Source organism: Delphinus delphis, chromosome 4, assembly GCF_949987515.2.
Source record: "Delphinus delphis chromosome 4, mDelDel1.2, whole genome shotgun sequence".
In the NCBI taxonomy this organism is placed as follows: Eukaryota; Metazoa; Chordata; class Mammalia; order Artiodactyla; family Delphinidae; genus Delphinus; species Delphinus delphis.
In genome coordinates, this window is record NC_082686.1 from 138,969,110 (window position 1) to 138,994,287 (window position 25,178).

The following is a 25,178-nucleotide window of genomic DNA, read 5'->3' on the forward strand; positions in this document are numbered from 1 at the left end:
AATATCTGGCCTCTGTAGTCTCTATCATGGAAAGCTGACTCTATCAATAAGAATTTGGAGAGGAGAATGCCTGGTGAGTAAGTTAACAACAGTGTCTACTGCAATCCCAGACCTGATTGTGAGTCATCCAAAGACTTGGGCTAGGTAATGTATTACTTGTGTTTCCAGTAGAGTGGCCTGTTCAGTGCTGGTAACTTAACATCATTGGTAAAATTCCCTGAGGTGGTGCTAGTCAGAAGAAATAGTTGATAAGGCACACAGAAAGCCATATTAATTATTGGTTTCTAAACAGTGGTAGGGGTGGGGAGAGAGGTCCAGGCAGCATTTCACTTGGAAGTTCTTCCCTTTCTTCAGAAAGTGTGGGTGGCCTAGGAAACTTCTGTCACTGTTCAAACAGCCGGAAAAACAAGTTTGGGGGTCTACACAACTTTTGCAGAACATGAACTATAATGGAAGGGGGGGGATGCACTCCTTAAGTTTCAGAATTTTACAAATAGGTGATTTCCTACAGTAATGAAGACTCTGTTGATCATTAAACGACTGCAGAAAGAAAACGAGAGAATACTCTGCCATTAGTATAAACAGAGAAAAAAAATTGGAGGATTGTTAAAGTATCGGGAAACTGACAGAAACTCTCCTGCAGGACAAGGGTGTAGGTGGTCACAACGTCCTCTTCTGGATGTACCTGATGAAACAGTGACCAGAGGGGGCTTCAAGTCAAAGAGCCTGAGCACAGAGCTTCGCACTGCCACGTGCTCTACTGTTCAGCTTTTATCAGCTCCATCTCTCTGTGCCCGTTTGCTGTCTCTAAAGTGGGGATTCCAATAACACTCCTCTCATATGGTTATTGTGAGGACAACATTAAGTAACATGTTACATCCCTTGAACACGGACACACAGTAGGTACTCAATTCTTGTTAACTTCTATTACCACCATCGATACTCTTAAGCCACACCTGACTCAAGGATGGGCAGTCCTTCAGGAAAAGATTTGCAATCAATACCACATCCTCCCTGAATATTGCTTATTTTATAGTGACACATCTTTAAATCAGCTGTGCAAACTATGGACAAACCATACACACGTATATTATACCTAATATGAGTATGTATGTGTATATAAATATATTTAATTGGATCATTTTCAGCCTTTTAGAGGCTTCAGAGTCTTGACTTACAAGGATTCTTTCACATATTTTTAAGAGATCAACTAGGCACTTGTGGGCGAGCAGCACCACTTATACGATAGGTTTGAGTTTACTCAAGTCTCAAGACGCCACATGCTCTACCAAATCAGTAAAATCACTTGTGGAACTAAATTCACACACTAAATAGTTTATATTTCATCCAGATTTCATATAGGAAGGAGATCCGTGATTACACCCTCAGCCTCTTTATATTACTATACTTGGAGTGCCCCTACTTTGAAGCATTACAAGTACTCTTGGAATGCAGAAGGAGGACAGATTACAAAAAAGATTAATTCTCCCAGGAGTTACAACTCTAGAAAAGAAGTCTTCGAAATGTGCATGGCATTTGGCTCTTCATTCAAATGCAATTTCTGATCCTTCCGAAGTTTGCCTTTCACTAGTTAAATATATAGTGCAGGAAGAAACACACTGAATTTGTAGTCTGTGTTTCTCTAATATTCAAAGAACACTGGTAAAGGGCTCAACATTCAGCTTCAGCTTATTTACCTGGAGAAATGCCATTATGAGTCAGCTGTATTGGATATTAAGAATAACTTGATTTACAGTTTATGCATTTTCTTCTGATTACATTTTTTCCTACCCTGTACATACAACTAAGCCCATGGGAATATCATGTCAAGAAACTAATCAGAAACATAATGAACACTGTATATTCCACAAAGGGACAACTCCATGCATGCCAGTGCTGGTTATAAGTTCTAAAAATCAGAGCCATATTTCCTACACAGAACATACCTTACACAGATATTCCCTTTAAGCCAGTATGTTCAACTGTGCTGAGAAGTTTGTATCCATATAGTCACATATATACATCCTGACATGCTAATCTCTGTGGGTCAGTTCTAAGGAAATAGTCAGACCAGTGTTCATAGACCTTGAAGTTGGCAGGGGTCATATTTTAAATGCCTTCTGAGTGATACAATCAACATATATTTTACAATGTTTTGTTGCCCACCAGGAGAAATAACCAAAAGAAAAATGGCCCTCAGGCCCTGAACCAAGATGGCGGAGTAGAAGGACGTGCTCTCACTCCCTCTTGCGAGAACACTAGAATCACAACTAACTGTTGGACAATCATCGAAAGGAAGACACTGGAACTCACCAAAAAAGATACCCCACATCCAAAGACAAAGGAGAAGCCACAATGAGATGGTAGGAGGGGCGCAATCACAATAAAACCAAATCCCATAACTGCTGGGTGGGTGACTCACAAACTGGAGAACAGTTATACCACAGAAGTCCACCCACTGGAGTGAAGGTTCTGAGCCCCACGTCAGGCTTCCCAATCTGGGGGTCCAGCAGTGGGAGGAGGAATTCCTAGAGAATCAGACTTTGAAGGCTAGCGGGAATTGATTGCAGGACTCTGATAGGACTGGGGGAAACAGAGACTCCACTGTTGGAGGGCACACACAAAGTGGTGTGTGCATCGGGACCCAGGGGAAGGAGCAGTGACCCCAGAGGAGACTGAACCAGACCGACCTGCTAGTGTTGGAGGGTCTCCTGCAGAGGCAGGGGGTGGCTGTGTCTCACAGTGAGGACAAGGACACTGGCAGCAGAAGTTCTGAGAAGTACTCCTTGGCATGAACCCTCCCAGAGTCCACCATGAGCCCCACCAAAGAGCCCAGGTAGGCTCCAGTGTTGGGTCACCTCAGGCCAAACAAACAAAAGGGAGGGAACCCAGCCCCACCCATCAGCAGACAAGCAGATTAAAGTTTTACTGAGCTCTGCCCACCAGAGCAACACCCACATCTACCCACCACCAGTCCCTCCCATCAGGAATTTTGCACAAGCCTCTTATACAGTCTCATCCACCAGAGGGCAGACAGCAGAAGCAAGAAGAACTACAATCCTACAGCCTGTGGAACAAAAACCACATTCACAGAAAGATAGACAAGATAAAAAGGCAGAGGGCTATGTACACATGAAGGAACAAGATAAAACCCCAGAAAAACAACTGAATGAAGTGGAGTTAAGCAAGCTTCCAGAAAAAGAATTCAGAATAATGATAGTGAAGATGATCCAGGACCTTGGAAAAAGAATGGAGGCAAAGATCGAGAAGATGCAAGAAATGTTTAACAAAGACCTAGAAGAATTAAAGAACAAACAAACAGAGATGAACAATACAATAACTGAAATGAAAACTACACTAGAAGGAATCAATAGCAGAATAACTGAGGCAGAAGAAAGGATAAGTGACCTGGAAGACAGAATGGTGGAATTCACTGCTGCAGAACAGAATAAAGAAAAAAGAATGAAAAGAAAGGAAGACAGCCTAAGACATCTCTGGAACAACATTAAATGCAACAATATTCACATTATAGGGGTTCCAGAAGGAGAAGAGAGAGAGAAAGGTCCTGAGAAAATCTTTGAACAGATTATAGTCAAAAACTTCCCTAACATGGGAAAGGAAATAGCCACCCCAAGTCCAGGAAGCAAAGAGGGTCCCATACAGGATAAACCCAAGGAGAAACATGCTGAGACACATAGTAATCAAATTTTCAAAAATTAAAGACAAAAAAAATTACTGAAAGCAGCAAGGGAAAAATGACAAATAACATACAAGGAAACTCCCATAAGGCTAACAGCTGATTTCTCAGCAGAAACTCTACAAGTCAGAAGGGAGTGGCATGATATACTTAAAGTGATGAAAGGGAAGAACCTGCAACCAAGATTACTCTACCCGGCAAGGACCTCATTCAGATTCGATGGAGAAATCAAAAGCTTTACAGACAAGCAAAAGCTAAGAGAATTCAGCACCACCAAACCGGCTCTACAACAAATGCTAAGGGAACTTCTCTAAGTGGGAACATAAGAGAAGAAAAGGACCTACAAATCAAACCCAGAACAATTAAGAAAATGGTCATAGGAACATACGCATCGATAATTACCTTAAATGTGAATGGATTAAATGATCCAACCAAAAGACACAGGCTCGCTGAATGGAAACAAAAACAACACCCATCTATATGCTGTCTACCAGAGACCCACTTCAGACCTAGGGACACATACAGACTGAAAGTGAGGGGATGCAAAAAGATATTCCATGCAAATGGAAATCAAAAGAAAGCTGGAGTAGCAATACTCATATCAGATAAAATAGACTTTAAAATAAAGAATGTTACAAGAGACAAGGAAGGACATTACATAATGATCAAGGGATCAATCCAAGAAGAAGGTATAACAATTATAAATATATACGCACCCAACATAGGTGCACCTCAATACATAAGGCAACTGCTAACAGCTCTCAAAGAGGAAATCGACAGTAACACAATAATAGTGGGGGACTTTAACACCTCACTTACACAAATGGATAGATCATTCAAAATGAAAATAAATAAGGAAACAGAAGCTTTAAATGACATAATAGACCAGATAGATCTAATTGATATTTATAGGACATTCCATACAAAAACAGCATATTACACATTCTTCTCAAGTGTGCATGGAACATTCTCCAGGATAGATCACATCTTGGGTCACAAATCAAGCCTCAGTAAATTTAAGAAAATTGAAATCATATCAAGCATCTTTTCTGATCACAACGCTATGAGATTAGAAATGAATTACAGGGAAAAAAACCTGAAAAACACAAACACATGGAGGCTAAACAATACATTACTAAATAACCAAAAGATCACTGAAGAAATCAAAGAGGAAATCAGAAAATACCTAGAGACAAATGACAATGAAAACACGATGATCCAAAGCCTACGGGATGCAGCAAAAGCAGTTCTAAGAGGGAAGTTTATACCTATACAAGTCTACCTAAAGAAACATGAAAAATCTCAAATAAACAATCTAATCTTACACCTAAAGGAACTAGAGAAAGAAGAACAAACAGAACCCAAACATAGCAGAAGGAAAGAAATCATAATGATCAGAGCAGAAATAAATGAAATAGAAACAAAGAAACCAATAGCAAAGATCAATAAAACTAAAAGCTGGTCCTTTGAGAAGATAAACAAAATTGATAAACAATTAGCCAAACTCATGAAGAAAAAGAGGGAGAGGACTCAAATCAATACAATTAGAAATGAAAAAGGAGAAGTTACAAAAATACAAAGCATCCTAAGACACTACTACAAGCAACTCTATGCCAATAAAATGGACAACCTGGAAGAAATGGACAAATTCTTAGAAAGGTATAATCTTCCAAGACTGAACCAGGAAGAAATAGAAAATATGAACAGACCAATCACAGGTAATGAAATTGAAACTGTGATAAAAAAATCTTCCAACAAACTAAAGTCCAGGTCCAGATGACTTCACAGGTGAATTCTATCTAACATTTAGAGAAGAGCTAACACCCATCCTTTTCAAAGTCTTCCAAAAAATTGTGGAGGAAGGAACACTCCTAAACTCATTCTATGAGGCCACCATCACCCTGATACCAAAACCAGACAAAGATACTACAGAAAAAGAAAGTACAGACCAATATCACTGACGAATATAGATGCAAAAATCCTCCACAAAATACTAGCAAACAGAATCCAACAACACATGAAAAGCATCATACACCATGATCAAATGGGATTTATCCCAGGGATGCAAGGATTCTTCAATATATGCAAATTAATCAATGTGATATATCATATTAACAAATAAAAACCATATGATCATCTCAATAGATGCAGAAAAAGCTTCTGACAAAATTCAACACCGATTTATGATAAAGACGCTCCAGAAAGTGGGCAAGGAGGGAACCTACCTCAACATAATAAAGGCCATATATGACAAAACCACAGCAAACATCATTCTCAATGGTGAAAAACTGAAAGCATTTCCTCTAAGATGAGGAAGAAGACAAGGATGCCCACTCTCACCACTATTATTCAACATAGTTTTGGAAGTCCTAGCCATGGCAATCAGAGAAGAAAAAGAAATAAAAGGAATACAAATTGGAAAAGAAGTAAAACTGTCACTATTTGTAGAGGACATGATACTATACATAGAGAATCCTAAAGATGTCACCAGAAATCTCGTAGAGCTAATCAATGAATTTGGTAAAGTTGCAGGACACAAAATTAATGCACAGAAAGCTCTTGCATTCCTATATACTAATGAGGAAAAATCTGAAATAGAAATTAAGGAAACACTCTCATTTACCATTGCAACCAAAAGTATAACATCCCTTGCTATGTTTTTTTTTATCATTGTGATATCACTTATGTGTGGAATCTAAAAAATAAAACAAACAAATGACTATAACAAAAAAGAAACAAGACTCACAGCTATGGAGAACAAACTAGTAGTTACCAGTGTGAGAAGGAAGCGGAGAAGGGCAAGTCACGGGGACGGGATAAAGAGGTACAAAATACTATGTGGAAAATAAGCTACAAGAATATATTGTACAACACAGGAATTATAGCCAATATTTCATAATAACTATAAATGGAGTATAACCTTTAAAAAATTGTGAATCACGGGCTTCCCAGGTGGCACAGTGGTTGAGAGTCCGCCTGCCGATGCAGGGGACATGGGTTCATGCCCCAGTCCGGGAGGATCCCACATGCTGCGGAGCAGCTGGGCCCGTGAGCCATGGCTGTCGAGCCTGTGTGTCCGGAGCCTCCTCTCCCTAGTGGGAGAGGCCACAACAGTGAGAGGCCCACGTATGAAGAGCCACAGTGCAGTAGGGAAGGGCCAGACTGCCAAAGTCGCTCCTGCTCTTTTCTCATCCCTCTTCTCTCGCAATTCTTTTGACTTATAATATTATACATATAAGGCCAAGTCACTTTCCACTCATTTTTTTCCCTTTTTCTGTCTTGCAAAATCTAGGTAGGAATAAACCTAGGTAGGAATAAACCTACCTAGGGAGACAAAAGACCTGTATGCAGAAAACTATAAGACACTCATGAAAGAAATTAAAGGTGATACCAACAGATGGAGAGATATACCATGTTCTTGGATTGGAAGAATCAATATTGTGGAAATGACTATACTACCCAAAGCAATCTACAGATTCAATGCAATCCCTATCAAATTACCAATGGCATTTTTTATGGAACTAGAACAAAGTATCTTAAAATTTGTATGAAAACACAAAAGATCCCGAATAGCCAAAGCAGTCTTGAGGGACAAAAAACGGAGCTGGAGGAATCAGACTCCCTGACTTCAGCCTATGCTACAAAGCTACAGTAATCAAGACAATATGGTACTGGCCCAAAAACAGAAACATAGATCAATGGAACAAGATAGAAAGCCCAGAGATAAACCCACGCACCTATGGTCAACTAATCTATGACAAAGGAGGCAAGGATATACAATGGAGAAAAGACAATCTCTTCAATAAGTGGTGCTGGGAAAAGTGGACAGCTACATGTAAAAAAATGGAATTAGAACACTCCCTAACACCATACACAAAAATAAACTCAAAATGGATTAGAGACCTAAATGTAAGACCGGACACTATAAAACTCTTAGAGGAAAACATAGGAAGAACACTCTTTGACATAAATCACGGCATGATCTTTTTTGATCCACCTCCTAGAGTAATGGAAATGTAAACAAAAATAAACAAATGGGACCTAATGAAACTTCAAAGTTTTCGCACAGCAAAGGAGACCATAAACAAGACGAAAAGACAACCCTCAGAATGGGAGAAAATATTTGCAAACGAATCAATGGACAAAGGATTAATCTGCAAAATATATAAATAGCTCATGCAGCTCAATATTAAGAAAACAAACAACCCAATCCAAAAATGGGCAGAAGACCTAAATAGACATTTCTCCAAAGAAGACATACAGATGGCCAAGAGGCACATGAAAAGCTGCTCAACATCATTAATTGTTAGAGAAATGCAAATAGAACTACAATGAGGTATCACCTCACACCAGTTAGAATGGGCATCATCAGAAAATCTACAAACAACAAATGCTGGAGAGGGTGTGGAGAAAAGGAAACCCTCTTGCACTGTTGGTGGGAATGTATATTGATACAGCCATTATGGAGAACAGTATGGATATTCCTTACAAACCCAAAATAGAATTACCATATGATCCAGCATATACCCAGAGAAAACCATAATTCAAAAAGACACATGCACCCCAATATTCATTGCAACAGTATTTACAATAGCCAGGTCATGGAAGCAACCTAAATGCCCATCGACAAATGAATGGATAAAGAAAAAGTGGTAAATATATATAATGGAATATTACTCAGCCATGAAAAGAAGCAAAATTGGGTCATTTGTTGAGACGTGAATGGATCTAGAGAGTGTCATACAGAGTGAACTAAGTCAGAAAGAGAAAAACAAATATCGTATATTAACGCATATATGTGGAACCTAGAAAATGGTGCAGATGAACCGGTTTGCATGGCAGAAATTGAGACACAGATGTAGAGAACAAACACAAGGACACCAAGGGGGGAAAGCGGTGGGGTGGTGGTGGTAATGGTGTGATGTATTGGGTGATTGGGATTGGCATGTATACACTGATGTGTACAAAATTGATGACTAATAAGAACCTGCTGTATAAAAACATAAATAAAATTAAATTTTAAAAAAAGAAATAACCAAAAGATAATGGGTAGGGCAGTGGTTATAGCTTTTTAATATAACTGGACCTGTAACTACAGTCTTACTCATATACAGTCTAAACCACTTTGGCATTCACATTTTCCCATAAGGAAATTTTGGCATGTAGTTTACCATTTGTTTGTCTTACTAATATTTATTGAGTATATATTATGTATTAGACAGGTTTTGACAGAAGGATTCAGCATGGAGCAAAGCAAATATGTGCATTAGTTTCACATTGCTGCCCTAACAAATAACCACTACAATACACACTTGTTATCTTACTGTTATGGAAGTCAGAAATCTGAACTTAGTTTCACTGGACTAAGTTCAAGGTACTCTCAAGGTGAGCTCTTTCTGCAGACAGGAGGGGAATATCATTTCCTTGCCTTTGGGGGCTTCCATGGGCCACCTGCATTCTTTAGCTCATTGCCTTTTTCTCCATTTGCAAAGCACATCACTTCAACCACTGGTCCTCTCCTTACAACTCCTTTTCCTGACTTTGACCCTCTTCCCTCCCTCTTGTGATTATACTGGGTCCACCTGGATAATCCAGAAAACTCTTCCCATCTCAAGGTCCTAACTTAATCATATCTTCAAAGGCCCCTTTGCCGTGTAAGGGAACATATTTATAGTTTCTGACGAATAGGATGTAGACATTTTTGGGGGTGGGACATTATCCTGTCTCCCACACCAGGTACCTGCTCTAATGAAGCTTACATTCTAAGGGGAAGCCAATAAATGTGAAACCAAGTCAAGAAACTGCACAATTTCAGAATGAATATGTACTATGAAAACATTTTAAAGGGCAGTAGGAGAGTAATTGGTATGGAAAAAATGGCTGTCTTATCTGAGATGGTCAGAGAAAGCCTCTGAGATAGGAGGCTTCAGGTCTAAATGATGAGAGGGAAAGAAAAGAGCTTTCCAGGTAGAAGGAACAGCAAGTGCAAAGGCACAGAATTGGTAACAAGCTTGGGTGTTTTAGGACAGAAAAAGGACCTTTTAGAGGCAAGAGACAGAAAGGCTGGGCCCTGACCAGATAGGTCTCTGTAGGTCATAGTAAAAAGCTTGAATTTTACCCATAATAGAAGACAAAGCAAAGGAGAATTTTAATCAAGAAGAAGGCGTGATATAGCTTATCCTTTGCTTAAAAGTGTGGATTACAGAGGGTCAAGCTGGTGGCAGTGAAAGACTGGCTAGGAGGAGAAGTTTCAGTAGCCCAGGTAGGATGCCATGGTGTCTTGGGGAAGATGCTGAGAAATTACTGAAATATATAGAATATCCTCTAAAAGATCTGCATTTAACCCTCTAATTTCTCTAGAAAAATGCAATCTTCACATGCACCCAATTACCACCGTGTCTACTTTGTACATACATAACAGGCATGAGTACTTGGGGATTGTCTGCTAGTTAATTGACTCTGGCTGTTGATCTGAGGGATATTTGTTTAACTGAGTTGACCAGCTGTTTGGCTGAATTGATTGGATTGATCTGTTGTTTTAGTAGTGTTGAGACAGCTGTCACCATCTCTGGGGTATCCTAGGCTCTCCACTTATATTCCTTTGATATAAAGCCACTTGTAATCATCTTAGTTGATATTTTCTTGGCTACACCGGGAAATGCATCTACCTATCATTTGTACCGATGGTCCTTTGATGTCAAATTGTTTCCGTAGCCGAAACTCTATTGGCTTAGCCATTCTTACTCAGTGTTTGTTTGCCTTCCTTCTTCACCGCCCTGCCCCTGTCTGTCCAGGATGAGGTGGACTTCAGCCAACATTCTGCTCACAGCATCTTTATTAGCAGTTTTGGAATGAATGGGCCTGTCAAATTTTAAGTGGGTGTTCCATGTTTGTGATTTCTTTTCCTTAGCAAATATTTGTGTCTGGAAATTTTGCTTGCAGTGTACAAAGAAACTTTGTACTCCTGGAGGGGGAAAAAAAGCAAGTCCATCTTTGTTATTTCCTTGGGATAGACAGAAATCCTGAAATGTATCTGGAAGACAATATTCACGCAATTGATCTCATTTATTCACCCAAGTTCATTTGGAGGAGGGTGTGTCAAAATTGGCATAAAAACTGATGCATAAAATATTCTGTCAAAAAAAAAAAAACTAGTATTTGGGTTTAAAGAGTAAAGTTTTATAAAACTAAAGGAGGCAGATTCCAGGACTTCAGAATTTATGTACGCAGGGAAGCTACAGCCTGGATCTAAGCATGAAAGGAAATGTTTTCTTGACATTTATTTTCGAAACAAATCAACACTGGAGGTTGTTTTTTGAGGCACGATTCAATAACTGGGAAAAAAATTGCTTAAAAACATCCTCTCCTTTGGTACCTGGAATGCCCTTTCTCTTATGTTTTATTATTTTCTTCAAAATTTAACTGTTCCAGGACTCTTCTCTGATTAACCTCACTTGTGGCAGGGAGGAGTGGAAATCACACCTCACAGGATACTATGGTACAAAAGAAAATAAATACAAAGTCAGGTGGCAGAGGCAGAGTAGGTACTCAAAAATATTATATATTTGTATTTTTTCAATATTGCTTCAGCCTTTTTATAGTTCATTTATTCACTGACAAATTGTTCTTGATGAATGAACCCTAGACTGGAAATAAGAAAACCTCAGCTTTGTTCCAAGCTAGTGGTAGTGTTTGAACATAAACCCAGACCTTTCTACACTCAATTCAGAGGTCACCCATCCCATTTAGCTGCTCATTTATTCAGAAAATATTTACTGAGATTCAATCTGGTTCAAATCAACCTGATTCGGTTCATAAACACAACCTCTGGGAACACAGACCTAAAAGAACTGTCCTGCTCAGTGTTTTAACCACTGAGAAGGAGGTTGCTTTTCCCCTCTGTGGGATGTAAATGCACAACAGATTCCTCCTGCACAGGCCACAGTTCCAACACAGCAGTCAGACAACTGAATCCTATCAATTCTGGATTTTTATGGTGGGTCTTGCCACGAAGAACTTCAACTATCTTATCTTGGTAATATATTTAATATTGCATAACTTTGTGCTCATGCCAAAATAACCTACAGTTCGAAAATATCAAAAGAAGCTTACATGCACGTGTTTATGCTTTAAACACCTTATGAGAAATGGGGTGAGAAATACGTTTTTAAAATATAAACATTTTGACATTAAAATGCACTATCCCTTGAACTAGCATGGATATCACCTTTCCAGATTTACTTAGAAAAACATTAAAAATCAATCCAATAAATTTTCTAGACAGTAGTGTTAAATAATTTATCTTTTGCTTATTTCAGCCTTGTTTTCTCCTTCAAGTTTATATATTTTATTTTTTCTCTTTATTAAATTTTATAACGCTGCATATGTTAATAAACCACATGTTCAATTCTTTTTTCTTCACATCTACTTTGGTTTAGAAATGATTCAATAAAAATATGAAAAATAATTACAGCATTTTTCTTTAATGCAGCGAATCTTACAGCAAATCAACTCATCTCTATAACGTTGTCTGCCTTTTAGCATTTTCTATGTTAGACTCATTCACATGCTGTCAGGGTTTTATGATAAAAAATAAACATTGTTTTCAACCAATAATTTGAAAATCAGTGGTGTTCGGTCCCTACTTCTGAGTAGAAATTATCTTCCATTTAATAGAGTGCCTAGCATTCTCATGGATCAGGAAAGCCATAACCTCTTATGCTCATAGAAATTTACGAAATGGGAAGCTGCTCTCCCTTGGCTAGCCCACTCTTCCCAGACTGAACTTAGAGCTGCCTGAGACAACGTGTGTGTAACTGATCACATATATTCGAAGCTTCGTACTAATTCACCTTCACCCTCCTGGATCAGCCCAATGATAAAATGGGCTGAGCACTCAGGTGGTGTGATCCTGAGCACTGAGGCCTTTAAATGGAAGCTCTCAGTGTCTCCCAGGTGTGGTCATCTGTCACTGGGTGTGAACTTGGACTAGACAACATTTCAGGTCCTTGCAAACTTGAAGATGATCTGATTCTATGAGTTCCTCTGCTCCCTTTTTTATCTACTTCTGTTTCACAGCTGTAACAGGGAGAAGATTCATGCAGCAGCTATTCTGTTATGTCTCTGACTTCACTTAAGGACATCCTTGTGGTCAAAACTTTTTTATGAGAATATCTGAATATCTTATAGAAAATAAATCTTACTTCCCCAGCTATTCTTTCACACACAACTTCTTTCCCGTGGTAGGGCACATCCTACCAGTATCAGGACACTTTCTATTCCTATATGCCAAAGTATTTATCCATTTAACAAATGTTTGTTGAGCACGTACTCTATCAAACATTGTGTTGTGTTGGATACTAGGAACTCAGCAGAGATCAAGAGAGACAGGAATCCTGTACCATCGAATTTTCTTTTAATCAGGTTTTTAGCCAGGTGCGTTTAGTCGTCTGAAAGGTGGTCCCAAAGATATGCCCATATCCTAGTTTCTGGAACCTGTGATTATTATCTTATATGGCAAAAGAGTGAATATCACCTTACATGGCAAAAGGTGTCATTAAATTAAGGATCTTGGGAGGAGGAGTTTTTCCTGGATCTAAATGCAGTCACCTGTATCCTTCTAATAGAGAAGAGAGGAAGTTCAACTCTATACATAGTGGAGAAAACAAGGTGAAGATGGAGCAGAGAGAGACGTGCCCACAAATCAAGGAATGCCAGCCACCACCAAAGCTGGAAGAGGCAAGGGATGGATTGTGCCGTCGAGCTTGCAGAGTGTGGCCCTGTAGATATCCTGACTTTGGATATCTGGCCTCCGGAATGGTGGCAGAATACATTTCTGTTATTTTAAGCCCCTCAGTTTACAGCCATCTGTTACGACAGCTCCCGCTCACCCCACCAAATAGTATAGAAGTTAGGACTTAGGAACCAAAGACTTGGACACTCTGAGCTGTGCAACCTAGTAAATGGATGACTTCAGGCAAATCACGTCATCTCCCTGGCTCTAGAGGACTAATCTGTGAAGTGGGAAAACACTGTCTATCTCTATTTAATTGTTGGCTTGAAAGGTACTATGTGTTTGAGTCATAAGTCTAGACCATAATAAGCATGCAGTCATGGTACACATTTGAACATTATAGCCAGTAGTCTTTTTTCTTAGTTATGAGTTGGTCATTTTATTTGTTAGTCCTTTGCAGTCAGTACAGTATCCCCTTTCCTTCTTTATAAAACAATAATCATAGAGAAAAAAAATGTAAAGATTTGCCTCTGAGGCAAATACTTGAACACATTGATTGTTTTCACTTTTTTTCCCCATTTCTCTTCCAGGCATTATCCATATGCACTCTTTTTTTTAACAGTTTTGTGTCTTGTGTTCTTTTGCACCATTACAAAATATTTCCATATGGGTTTAGTAATGATTACTTATAATGGTTATATAATATGTACTTCTGTTACCATAAAATTATCATGATTTACTTAGCCATGACTTTTTCCTTCATATTTGTGAAGTTTTAAGAATTTTAATAATATTATATTGAACATGTGTAGCTTTCCCCCTTTTTTTCCAACACCTTTATTGAGATATAATTCAGATACCATTCAATTCACCCATTTAAGTATACAATTCAGTGTTTTTTAATAGATTTGCATAAATTGTAAGTTGACTATATGTCAGTTAAGAAAAAAGAGTGATTACAGAATTCCAAACCTGGAGAAGCTCTCCCCAGTATTCCCCAAGGCTCACACCTGCGGTGCTCGATAAGGCCAAAATGCTTTGACTCACTCCTGCAAAGAGCTGTCTTTCAGAACTTGGTAAAGAGGAGCACTCCTTGCCACCATCATAGCATTTGTGGTACTCAAGGGCATTTGTCCCGGGGAGCAGTCAAAAGCAACCCATCTGAGTAAGGCTCAAATATTAGCTGGTTTTCCCATCTGGAGGTCCAGTGTTAGGAGGAATAGCAGCTAATAATTAAAAAAAAAAAAAAAAAAAACCACTCATGTTAAAACAACAAAGTTAACTTCTTACTCTTTTTTTTTTTTTTGCGGTACGCGGGCCTCTCACTGTTGTGGCCTCTCCCGTTGCGGAGCACAGGCTCCGGACGCGCAGGCTCAGCGGCCATGGCTCACGGGCCCAGCCGCTCCGCGGCATGTGGGATCTTCCCGGGCCGGGGCACGAATCCATGTCCCCTGCATCGGCAAGTAGACTCTCAACCACAGCGCCACCAGGGAAGCCCAGTTCTTACTCTTAACACACACTTTAGAAAAAATAATACCCATTGCTGGGAAGGTTAAAGTGAAACTAGAATATCACATTATTGAAGGTAGCATCCATTCAAGAACCCTTTGGGAAAAAAATTGAGCAATAGATATCAAGGGGCATGCTGTAAAAAGATTCTTTTCCTTTGCCTTAATAATGTCTTTGGGATTCTTAGCATAAAGGAATATTTCAAAGATAAAAGCTATACAACCCAACAATTCTCCTCCTAGGTGTATACATCCAGGGATAAGAAAACCTATGTCCACACAGAAGCCTGTACACAAATGTTCACAGCAGCACTATTTATATAGCCAAAAGGCTGAAACGTGACAAATGCCATCAAATGATGAATAGAAAAACAAAATACGGTATTTACACAATGGACTATTACTTGGTGATAAAAAGGAATGAATTTTGAATATGTGCTAAGACATGGATGAACCTTGAGGACATTATGCAAGTGCAATCATCCAGACAAAAAAGGACAAATGCAGGACGCTTCCACTTACGTGAGGCACCTAGAGTAGTCGGATGCCTAGACACAGAAAGTAGAATCGGGGCCGAGATGGGCTGGTTGGATGGGAAACGGGAGTGGTTGAACGGGTGCGGAGTTTCCGTTTGGGAAGATGAAGACGTTCTGGAGATGGACGGTGGTGAGGATTGCACAACATGTGAATGTACTTAATGCCATTGAACTGTACACTTCAAAGTGGCTAAAATGGTAAATTTTATGCATATTTAACAAAATTTTTAAATGGGACAAAACAATCCCAAAGACAGATTTTATGAGTCTATTTATAGGAAATGTCCAGAATAGGAAAATGGGAAGTGATTGCTAATGGGTATGGGATGATGAAAATATTCTCAAATTGACTGTGGTCATGGTTGCACAACCTAGCCAGCAGTCACTTTAAAAAAATATATAAAAGATATTTATTTTAGAGAATTTCAGTCGAAAATAAGAAAAAGTCATTTGAGTCTACAGATAACAAATGTTGGAGAGGGTGTGAAGAAAAGGGAACCCTCTTACACTGTTGGTAGGAATGTAAGTTGGTGCAGCCACTATGGAAAACAGTATGGAGGATCCTTAAAAAAATAAAGATGGAGTTACCATATGATCCAGCAATCCCACTCCTGGGCATATATCCAGACAAGACTATAATTCAGAAAGATACATGCACCACTATATTCACAGCAGCACTATTCACAGCAGCCCAAACATGGAAACAACCTTAATGTCCATCGACAGATGAATAGATAAAGAAGATGTGGTACATATATACGATGGAATACTACTCAGCCATAAAATGAAATAATGCCATCTGCAGCAACATGGATGTAACTACAGATTATCATACTAAGTGAAGTAAGTCAGACAGAGAAAGACAAATACTATATGATATCCTTTATATGTGGAATCTAAAATATGATACAAATGAACATATCTGTGAAACAGAAACAGAATCACGGACATAGAGAACAGACTGGTGGTTGCCGAGGGGGAGGGATGGATTGGGGAGTTTGGGATTAGCAGATGCAAACTATTATATATAGAAAGGTCCTCGTGTACAGCACAGGGAACTATATTCAATATCCTGTGATAAACCCTAATGGAAAAGAATATGAAAAAGAATGTATATACTATATATATGTATAACTGAGTCATTTTGCTGTACAGCAGTAATTAACACAACACTGTAAATCAACTATACTTCAATTAAAAAAAAAGTCATTTTAGAATTACTTTAGTGGTGATAATGAAATTAATACACACAAAATCTTTTATCTATTTGTGACCTTTGTTAGTCATCACAACAGAATAAAAAGAAGCCAGTAAAGGAAAGGGGGATACAGTTCTTCTATAACATCAATCTTATTGTATTTCATACACATATAGCTGCCTCAAGTGGATACCGCTGTTTCGTTACCAGACATCTATCCCCTTCTCTTTCTTTCTGAAGTAACCTAGTTATGTTCAAATAGGTACACAGCCCATGAGACTCAGAGCTGACTTTACCTCCTCCTCCTGAGCTTCAAGTCCAAGTACCAAAACTCCATCCTTTGCACAAAGGATTGGCTTGGGAGTGGATTCATGTCACGATATGACCAATGGGACACAAAAGACCTGTTTGTTGAGGGCTCCTTAGAAAGTTCTTTTTTGTTTACCTGGGAAAGATAGTAGGAGAATTATCGTTCTTCTACTCAGTGTGAATAAGGAAGAATGCTACTTTTGCCATCCTATGGCATTTTAGGAGGAAGGTAGCACTTTGGACTACAGAATGGAGAGACGGTTGATGATTCCAGCACTGACCTTTGCGATCAACCAACACTGAGCTCCACCCTACATTTGCATTCCCAGCTAAGCAAGCCAATAAAAACGTTTATTTTTTAAAAGGCAATTTTGTATTATATTTTATGTTATATATCCTGAGTGATAGACTTGGCCTAGAAAATGCTAACTAAATGGCCCTACATAAATTCACTCACAGAGAGTCATGGCTTTAACTAAAGATTCCTTTAGTGCAATTTAGTTATTATTTAAATTCCAATCTAATAAAGGTAGTGTCATATGTGACATCTGACGAGAAAACGATTCTCCACAGCTAAGAAGTAAAGATAAAATGTAGTGAGGGTATCTATAGCTTGCATATTTGTTTAGGTTTGGAGGAAAAGAAGCAAAAAGACTTGTACTTTTGGTACTAAATAGATTCTACGTGACTATATAGCAAGCGGTTCTTGTTCCTTCATTGTAAAATTTTCTTTGAACAGTTTTCCCTCTAGAAAGTTATTATAATAACATGTTTCCTCCAAAATGCTCTAGTTGGATAACGCTTCCTGCTGAACGACTCCTAGCCCGCTCAGGAATGTGGTAAACACAATGTGATTTGGAGGGTGGATCAAAGTGAAATTATTTTTTTTAAATACCTAAACCAATACATATGTTCAGTAAGGTCAAATACACGAGAAATAAATATTAGCATATGGCCTAATAGGAAAAACTAAAAAAAAAAAAATCATGGGAAAAGAAGCATGCAGCCCAGAAGAGGGAAGGTTGTATATGTTACTTGGAAAGGTTCTTGGTAACCAGAAATTATACTTGACACTATATTGTGATAAGGAGAAAAGACTTGTTTTCTCTTCTTCCACTCCTAGTAATGGTGTGTCATTTCCAGAAAACAATTAAAAATTCTTCCAATGATTGTGCCTAACAATGATTCCAATGATTGTTCCTAAAAATTCTTCCAATGGTTGTTCCAATGATCATTCTAACAATGACTGTTCCTGTAACCAAACGTGTCTTTCAGGATCTCTTTGGTATCCTGAGATTATATTCCATAATACCTCAGACTGTTGTAGAAGCAAAGCACATGAATGGATTCTGAATATGACTTTAAAATAACTCACGGGGTGGATTGGTGGCACCTTTTTTTAAAAAAATATATTTATTTTACTTATTTATTTTTGGCTGTGTTGGGTCTTCGGTGCTGCGCGCAGGCTTTCTCTAGTTGAGGCCAGCGGGGGTTACCCCTCGTTGCGCTGCGCGGGCTTCTCATTGCGGTGGCTTCTCTTGTTGCAAAGCACAGGCTGTAGGTGCCCGGGCTTCAGTGGTTGTGGCTTGTGTGCTCTAGAGCTCAGGCTCAGTAGTTGTGGTGCAAGGGCTTAGTGGCTCTGCAGCATGGGGGTTCTTCCCAGACCAGGGCTTGAACTCGTGTCCCGTGCATTGGCAGGCGGATTCTTAACAATTGCACCACCAGGGAAGCCCAGGAGCACCTTTTAAGTTAGGGTGGGAAGAGGGAGTTTTGAGCTTGGGAAGGCCAGGCAGGTAAGGAAAGATGTGTCTAGTCTTTTTATTTATATCTTTATTTATCTATTGTCAATGACACTGTCACAATAAGATCTTCTGTTAATTGCTGATGATGGAAGCTAATAGGAAAGAAAAAGTTATTCTTTAGGGCTAATGTTGTTAGTTCTTTGCTATTCCAGCTCTTCAGAAAGAGCTCTGATCCATCAAAAAAAAAGGTATTTAGAAGAGGTACCAAGAGAGAAACATACAGAAGGCGTTTTTCGAGTCACTTCTTCAGTTTTTATCATCAGGCGCTTACTCCGTGATTTACCCCCTCTTGTCCTCTCTCATTGTTCTCATCTCTTCCCAACCAATTTTAGGACTTAAACACCTTTACACTTCTCCATATTAGATGAACAAGCTGTGCGGACTCTGAGGATGAGATGGAGAAGGTCAGCTAGGTGCTTTTATTTACGGATTCGCAAATACCGCCACGGGATATAACGCATGACAGCAACCTACAGAGAAAATGCTCAAATCTGCATTCTAGACCCAGAGTTGACAACCTTTTGCTGTAAAGAGCCATATAGAAAACCTTTCAGATTTTGCATACAACCTCCATCACATCTACTCAACTCTGCTGTTATAGTGAACAAAGTAGCCTTAGACAATACATAAATGGAGGAGCGTTTCTTTATGGTCCCCATAAAACTTTATTTATGGACACTGAAAGGTGAATTGCATATACTTTCCACATATTGTGAAATATTATGCTTCGTGCTTCAACCATTTAAAAACTGTAAGAACCATTCTTAGCTCACAGGTATACAAAACATATCACAGACAGCCGTTGCCCCCAGGCCATGGTTTGCTGACCCTGTTCGGGATCCCCCCCTCTTAAATACCTTAGAATGGTGAAAAACAGGAAACATCACCCATCCTATTCTGGGATTCTTCCTCTTCCCACTTCTTGAGCCGATCATAGCATCTTTGTACATTGCAGTAAGAGAAATCTTAGGTAGGGACGTGAAACTTGTCTGAAGAGCACATTGTCACGATTTTATGAAAGGGGTGAAAAAAATTCAAAGTACTCATCTTTACAGCTCTATAAAATATAAAGCCTTTCACATGTCACATACACTGGAGTGACAGAAACCAAAGTTCAATAAAAGTGAAGGGAAAGTTTTTTTTCATGTGTTATTGTCAGATTTCTTCCTACAGGCCTTCTTCTTTCAGTCTCTAATTTAGAGACATATGTTCTAGCTATTGAAAGACTTTGGCTTCTTTCAGTCACCTACTGGTGTATAAAAACCACTCTAAATGTAATGTCTTCAAACGACAGCCATTTTTTATGTCTACAATATGGCGGGTTCGCTGTGGGGTTCTTCTGCCGGTCTCTCCTGAGCTCACTCATGTCACTGTGTTCAGCTGGTGGGTAGATAGAAGCCTGGGCTCTCCTGGGATGATTGGGGTGGCTAGGTCTTTCTCTCCCCATCCCAGGCTTCTTCATGGAATGGATAGCTCAGGACAGCATTCCAGGTGAGCCCAGATGGAAACTGCAAAGCCTCTTGAAGCTCAGGTTCCAGAATTTTCATGATATTCTTTCATTTCCTCCACATTCTATTGTTCAAAGCAAGTCAGAACACCAGCCTAGATTCAACAGGGAATTTGTAGCCACTGAGCAATCTACCATATCACACACCTCAGGGCTTGTGGAAGCTATGGGTGCAAATTATGCCTTTTATGTTGAATCATTTTGATTTTCGTAACTGCATATTAAGAGAAACGACTTTAATGACATGGTTACAAAGCTTAGTGATGAGCTTTCAAGAGGACCACAGATGAAGACCATTTACAAGACTAGACATTGTCATAAAATTGGTTTGTCTTGGCTCTTGTCATTTTGGTAAAAAGGAAAACTCAGAGAGATTGCCTGTTGAGACAATGCAGAGGATGGGCATGAAGGAAATGCTAGTGGGAACCTCAGCCATGTCAGGGAAAGGCTTCGGGACAGGTACTTGAAGGATTTGGGAGAATGGAAACCACGTATGGTAGAGATTGCAAAGACAGAGAAAATGGGATCTCTTTGGTCACGGTCACAGTCAGAACTGTGGATCAGGAAGAGGTTCCAGAAGTCGTCCTAGTGAACTTAGGCATGAGTCAATAATAAAGTGGCCATCCTTCCTTGTTAGAGTGTTTTTAGTTCAGGTTTGAGACCTTCTTTGTTGAGAATATCACACCAGCTCTTTACCATACTGGAAAACACATTTTCAAAGGTCACTAGGAAACCATTGGGGCTCTGAGTTTCCATAGTTCGAGGGATGGGGAGAAGAGATGCAGCAAAGAATGGTACTGCTGCAGGATGGCACACTGACCCTAGCCATCACGACCTGATGCTAAGTCAGTCCCACCTAGAAACCTGCCAATGGTACTAACAATAGCCTTTTTCTTCAAACCTAAGATGCCATCTATTGTAAGTTGAATTCTGATTTATATACCATTCAGTAACTATAAGATGCCACCTGTAGGATGTATCCTGATTGATTTCGAAGATAAGTTGTGAGTAAACACACTTTTTAGAGCTGATGGAATTTGGTCATAATAATAACGAAAACATGAACTAAATAATGAGCACAGGAACCTGCTAAGCACTTTGCATATTTTTTTTGTCAATGCTTAACAGTCTATGAGAGACTTTCCATTATTCTAATTCCTAGTGTATGGACAAGGCAACTGAAGCTGAAGAGATTAGGTCACCTTATTCAAGGTCAGATGGTCAGTAAATGCAAAGCCAAGATTCTATCCTTGGTCTTTCTAACTCCAAAACCTGGCCTCTTAATCGCTAAGCTCTATGGCGTTTTCTGCAAGTTGGTCATGGACATGTAGCAAGATGTGGCTCAGTAACCGTCACAAGAACAAACAAAACAAATGAAGACTTCAAAGACCTAAAATTAAAACAGAATGGAGAAATACCGCAGGCCAATGGGATCACTTTCGCTTTTCCATCTATCAGAGGGCAAAAGAAAGAGTTTGATCATTACACAGAATGCAGTGTTCGCTCTACTGCCAGACATCTTCATAAAGACATTTTATTCCTTCCTTTTTTTCCTTTTCTTATGCTTGCTCAAGTCTGAGCACTGCTCTCTAGTAGGTAGTGCTCACACTTCAGCAAGCATATGAATTTTATACACAATCCTAAAATTTCTATACTTTATGAGCAACTTTGGAAACTTTCAAGAAAAGTTTTGTCTTCAGCCAATGTTGGTGCACAAATGTCTTGGGGATTTCATAGCTCTTCACAGGGGTACCACTGCTTAAGCAAGAAAGTACCCAGCAGAGGATACTCTTCTGTATTTGGTGATGTTCCACCTAATTCTAATATTCTACCATTACTTATCTAGATATTAATTTGGGGAATGTGATGGGACCGATTACTTTTTCACCTATTCAACAGAGTTTGAGAAATCACCCCTTATGTCAGATATGACATCTATATACCATGCTGGGGATGCTGAGATAAAATATATAGTCCCTTGTTTCAAAGAGTTCATGGTCTACAAGAAACCAAGGGTTGAATAAATGGCTGTGACTGAGGTCTGCTCAGGATAACTAGGCAGCACAGGTGATGGACACATAGCCCAGCTGGGTTGACCAATTTAGCTTCCTGATAAGCTGAGGCTCCTGTTGAATATTTTAAGAATGTCAGAATTAGACAAGATAGATGATGATGAATGGCTTGCGAAGAAGAGAGGAAAAGCAAGTCAAAGGAAAGGAGGCAAGAACATTCAAGAGCAAGGATGGTACCATCTCTTCATTTTACTATGCAGTTGGTGTTTTCCACCACCCATCAATGTAATACAGATCAGGGGTGACAGCCCTAGCTCACTCTTTTCAATAGCTACATGGGAATCCTAGGACCAGCTACGTGGGTATCCCACATATTCAGTCAACTATCCCTCTACTGATGGACTTTCAGATTATCTCCAGGGTTTTGCTACTAAAAACAGTTGCGGCTGTAAACATTCATTTATGTATAACTGTAGGCTTAGGTACTTGATTTCTCCCAAGATCAATTCCCAAATTGACACTGTTGAATCAAAGGGTATTACATTTTTAAAAAAATGCCAGACTACTGTATCAATTTATCTTCTCACCTAGCAGTGTAGGTTGCAAATCTTGATAATTTTTGCTAATTTTAAAAGCCCAATGATAACTCTTCGTTGTAATTCTTACTATCCTGACCACTGATGAAGTTGAAAATGTTTCCTTTTCTGTGATTACCCTGTTTATATCCACTGAACATTTTCCACATTGTCTTCTTCCTGTCGTTTTTAGGGGTTCTTTTGAATACTTAGGTTATTAACAAATTTTCATTCAAATTATGCACACTTGTCCTCCACTTTGTCTTTTGACTTTTGTATCATGACTTTGACTTTGCTGACTTCATTTATGATGTATTTTGTTATAATATTTTTAATTTTTGTAAATTCCTATGCATTTTTCTTTACTTTTATACAGTTTTCAGTTTCCGATCTTCCTTGAGAAAGTCTCCCATATCTTGATGACGCACAAATATTAATTGAAAATTTATTCTAATACTTTCACTATTTCTAAAGTTTAGATTTTTTGTACACCTTAAAAATACATATCTTCTTTCAGATAAAAGAAACACAGAGAGATAAGTGGTTTTGATATGAATAATAATTAAATAAATAATCTTTCTCACCAGTATAGGTCAAGTGGGACCCCCTTCTACTTTGTTCTGAGGCCCAGGCTGACAAAATAGCGTCTCTCTGGAACAACGGGACTGGAATCTGAAATACTACTCATCTGGGACTGATGGGCAAATAGGGAGTCGGGAGGACGGAGTAAGACAGGAAGGAGACTGAATGTTATCCCAAATTCGGATCCCTATCAGATCTGATTCTTCTTGCTTATCTTCACTTTCCTCTGCCTTATTCCCAGCAGTTTCAATTGAATTTGATCCATTTTTGAAAAGCCAGGCAGTGATTGGCAGGCATGAAAGAAAAGTTCAAATTCGATTTGCTCAACCCCTTTGGCGCCATGGTGGATGATTATGGCGATGTTTCTTTCTATTGATGCTGTAATTAGATCTTTGGAATGGTTGCTTGTATATTAGTCCGAGGATGTGAATTTACATCCAAAGGGTTGTTTTACAGTTGTAAAACTTTGAAAGTGGAATGAAAGTCTTTTCTTGTTTAATTCAGCCACATAGTCAATCCGTCACATTTCAGATGCCAAAATGGTGCAGAAATATAGTACTTTTCAGCTTTGGTTACTTCTATATTTGATCTGCTGTCAAACAGCCGGTAAGCTGATGCAGGAGGATTATTTTGATAAGGCTATTTCTAAAGAGAGGATCCAAAACAAGAACATTATGGTCTTCCCCATTAATGTCAAATAAATTGTATTCGGCCAGACATGGTTGGGGCACTTCTGAAAATCTGTTCTCTTTCAAATTGCACTACGTTCTATTTTCTGAAGAATGCTCGGTTCTTGTTTGAAATATTTAGAATAAAAGCTTTTAAGAACAGTTTCTTTAGAAGCTGGGTTGGCTTTTATTGGAAACTGTGGTTTATCCTAGAAAGTAGTTCCCGGATAATGGCTAGAGAATGGTCGTGGTCCTATTTCAGAACAAGCTGAACAGGACCACCCCTGTGTGGGAAGCTCTGAAGAGTTAGAAGATGGTGTAAAGATGCCGAGCTCTTGGATGTGGGGAAGAAGGCTTTAGAACCAGCAGGTGGAAGTGCTCAGGAGATCAACCTTAGTTCCTTTATGACTTAGTTCCTTTATCACTTTGCCCTTTGCTCGGGGTCTTAAAATGGGCCTAGTCCAAAAGGTCACCAATGTGGCATTAGTGGCCCAGGAATTATCTTGGCCATTTGAGTTACCCCTGAGGCTATGTTTCAGCCCAGGAGAAATGTCAGCCCATTATTTTAGAAAAGTGCGTTCTGGGGCTGCAAAGCCATTTATATTTCATATGCTTTTGGCCCAAGTGAGGGAGAAGTAGAGTCAGATCCAAGGGTGGTAACAATTGAAAATATTAATTTGTTAATTCAACTAAAATTGACTGAACCTTTAAAATATACAGGGCCTTGTACTAGGCACTGCAGAAAAAAACAAGGAGTTCCCTATTAGTGGGTGCACATTAAAGTCAGAGTGTGGTCTGCAGGAATAACCAAAGAATTAGCAATTTTGCAAAGGAAAGAAATCCCAGCAGATGGTGAATTCTTAATGAAAGAGTTATTCCATACAAACTTTGACAGGCAGAAACATTTCCAAGGGTCCCAGATGGAGACAGGAGGACGGGTCCCTCCAAGGTGCGAGGAGCATATTCATTCTAACTTTGACTCTAGTGAGCACCAACTCCATTCATAGCACCATGCTTCCTGCTGGGGAACAAAGTAGAAACGGACATGGAT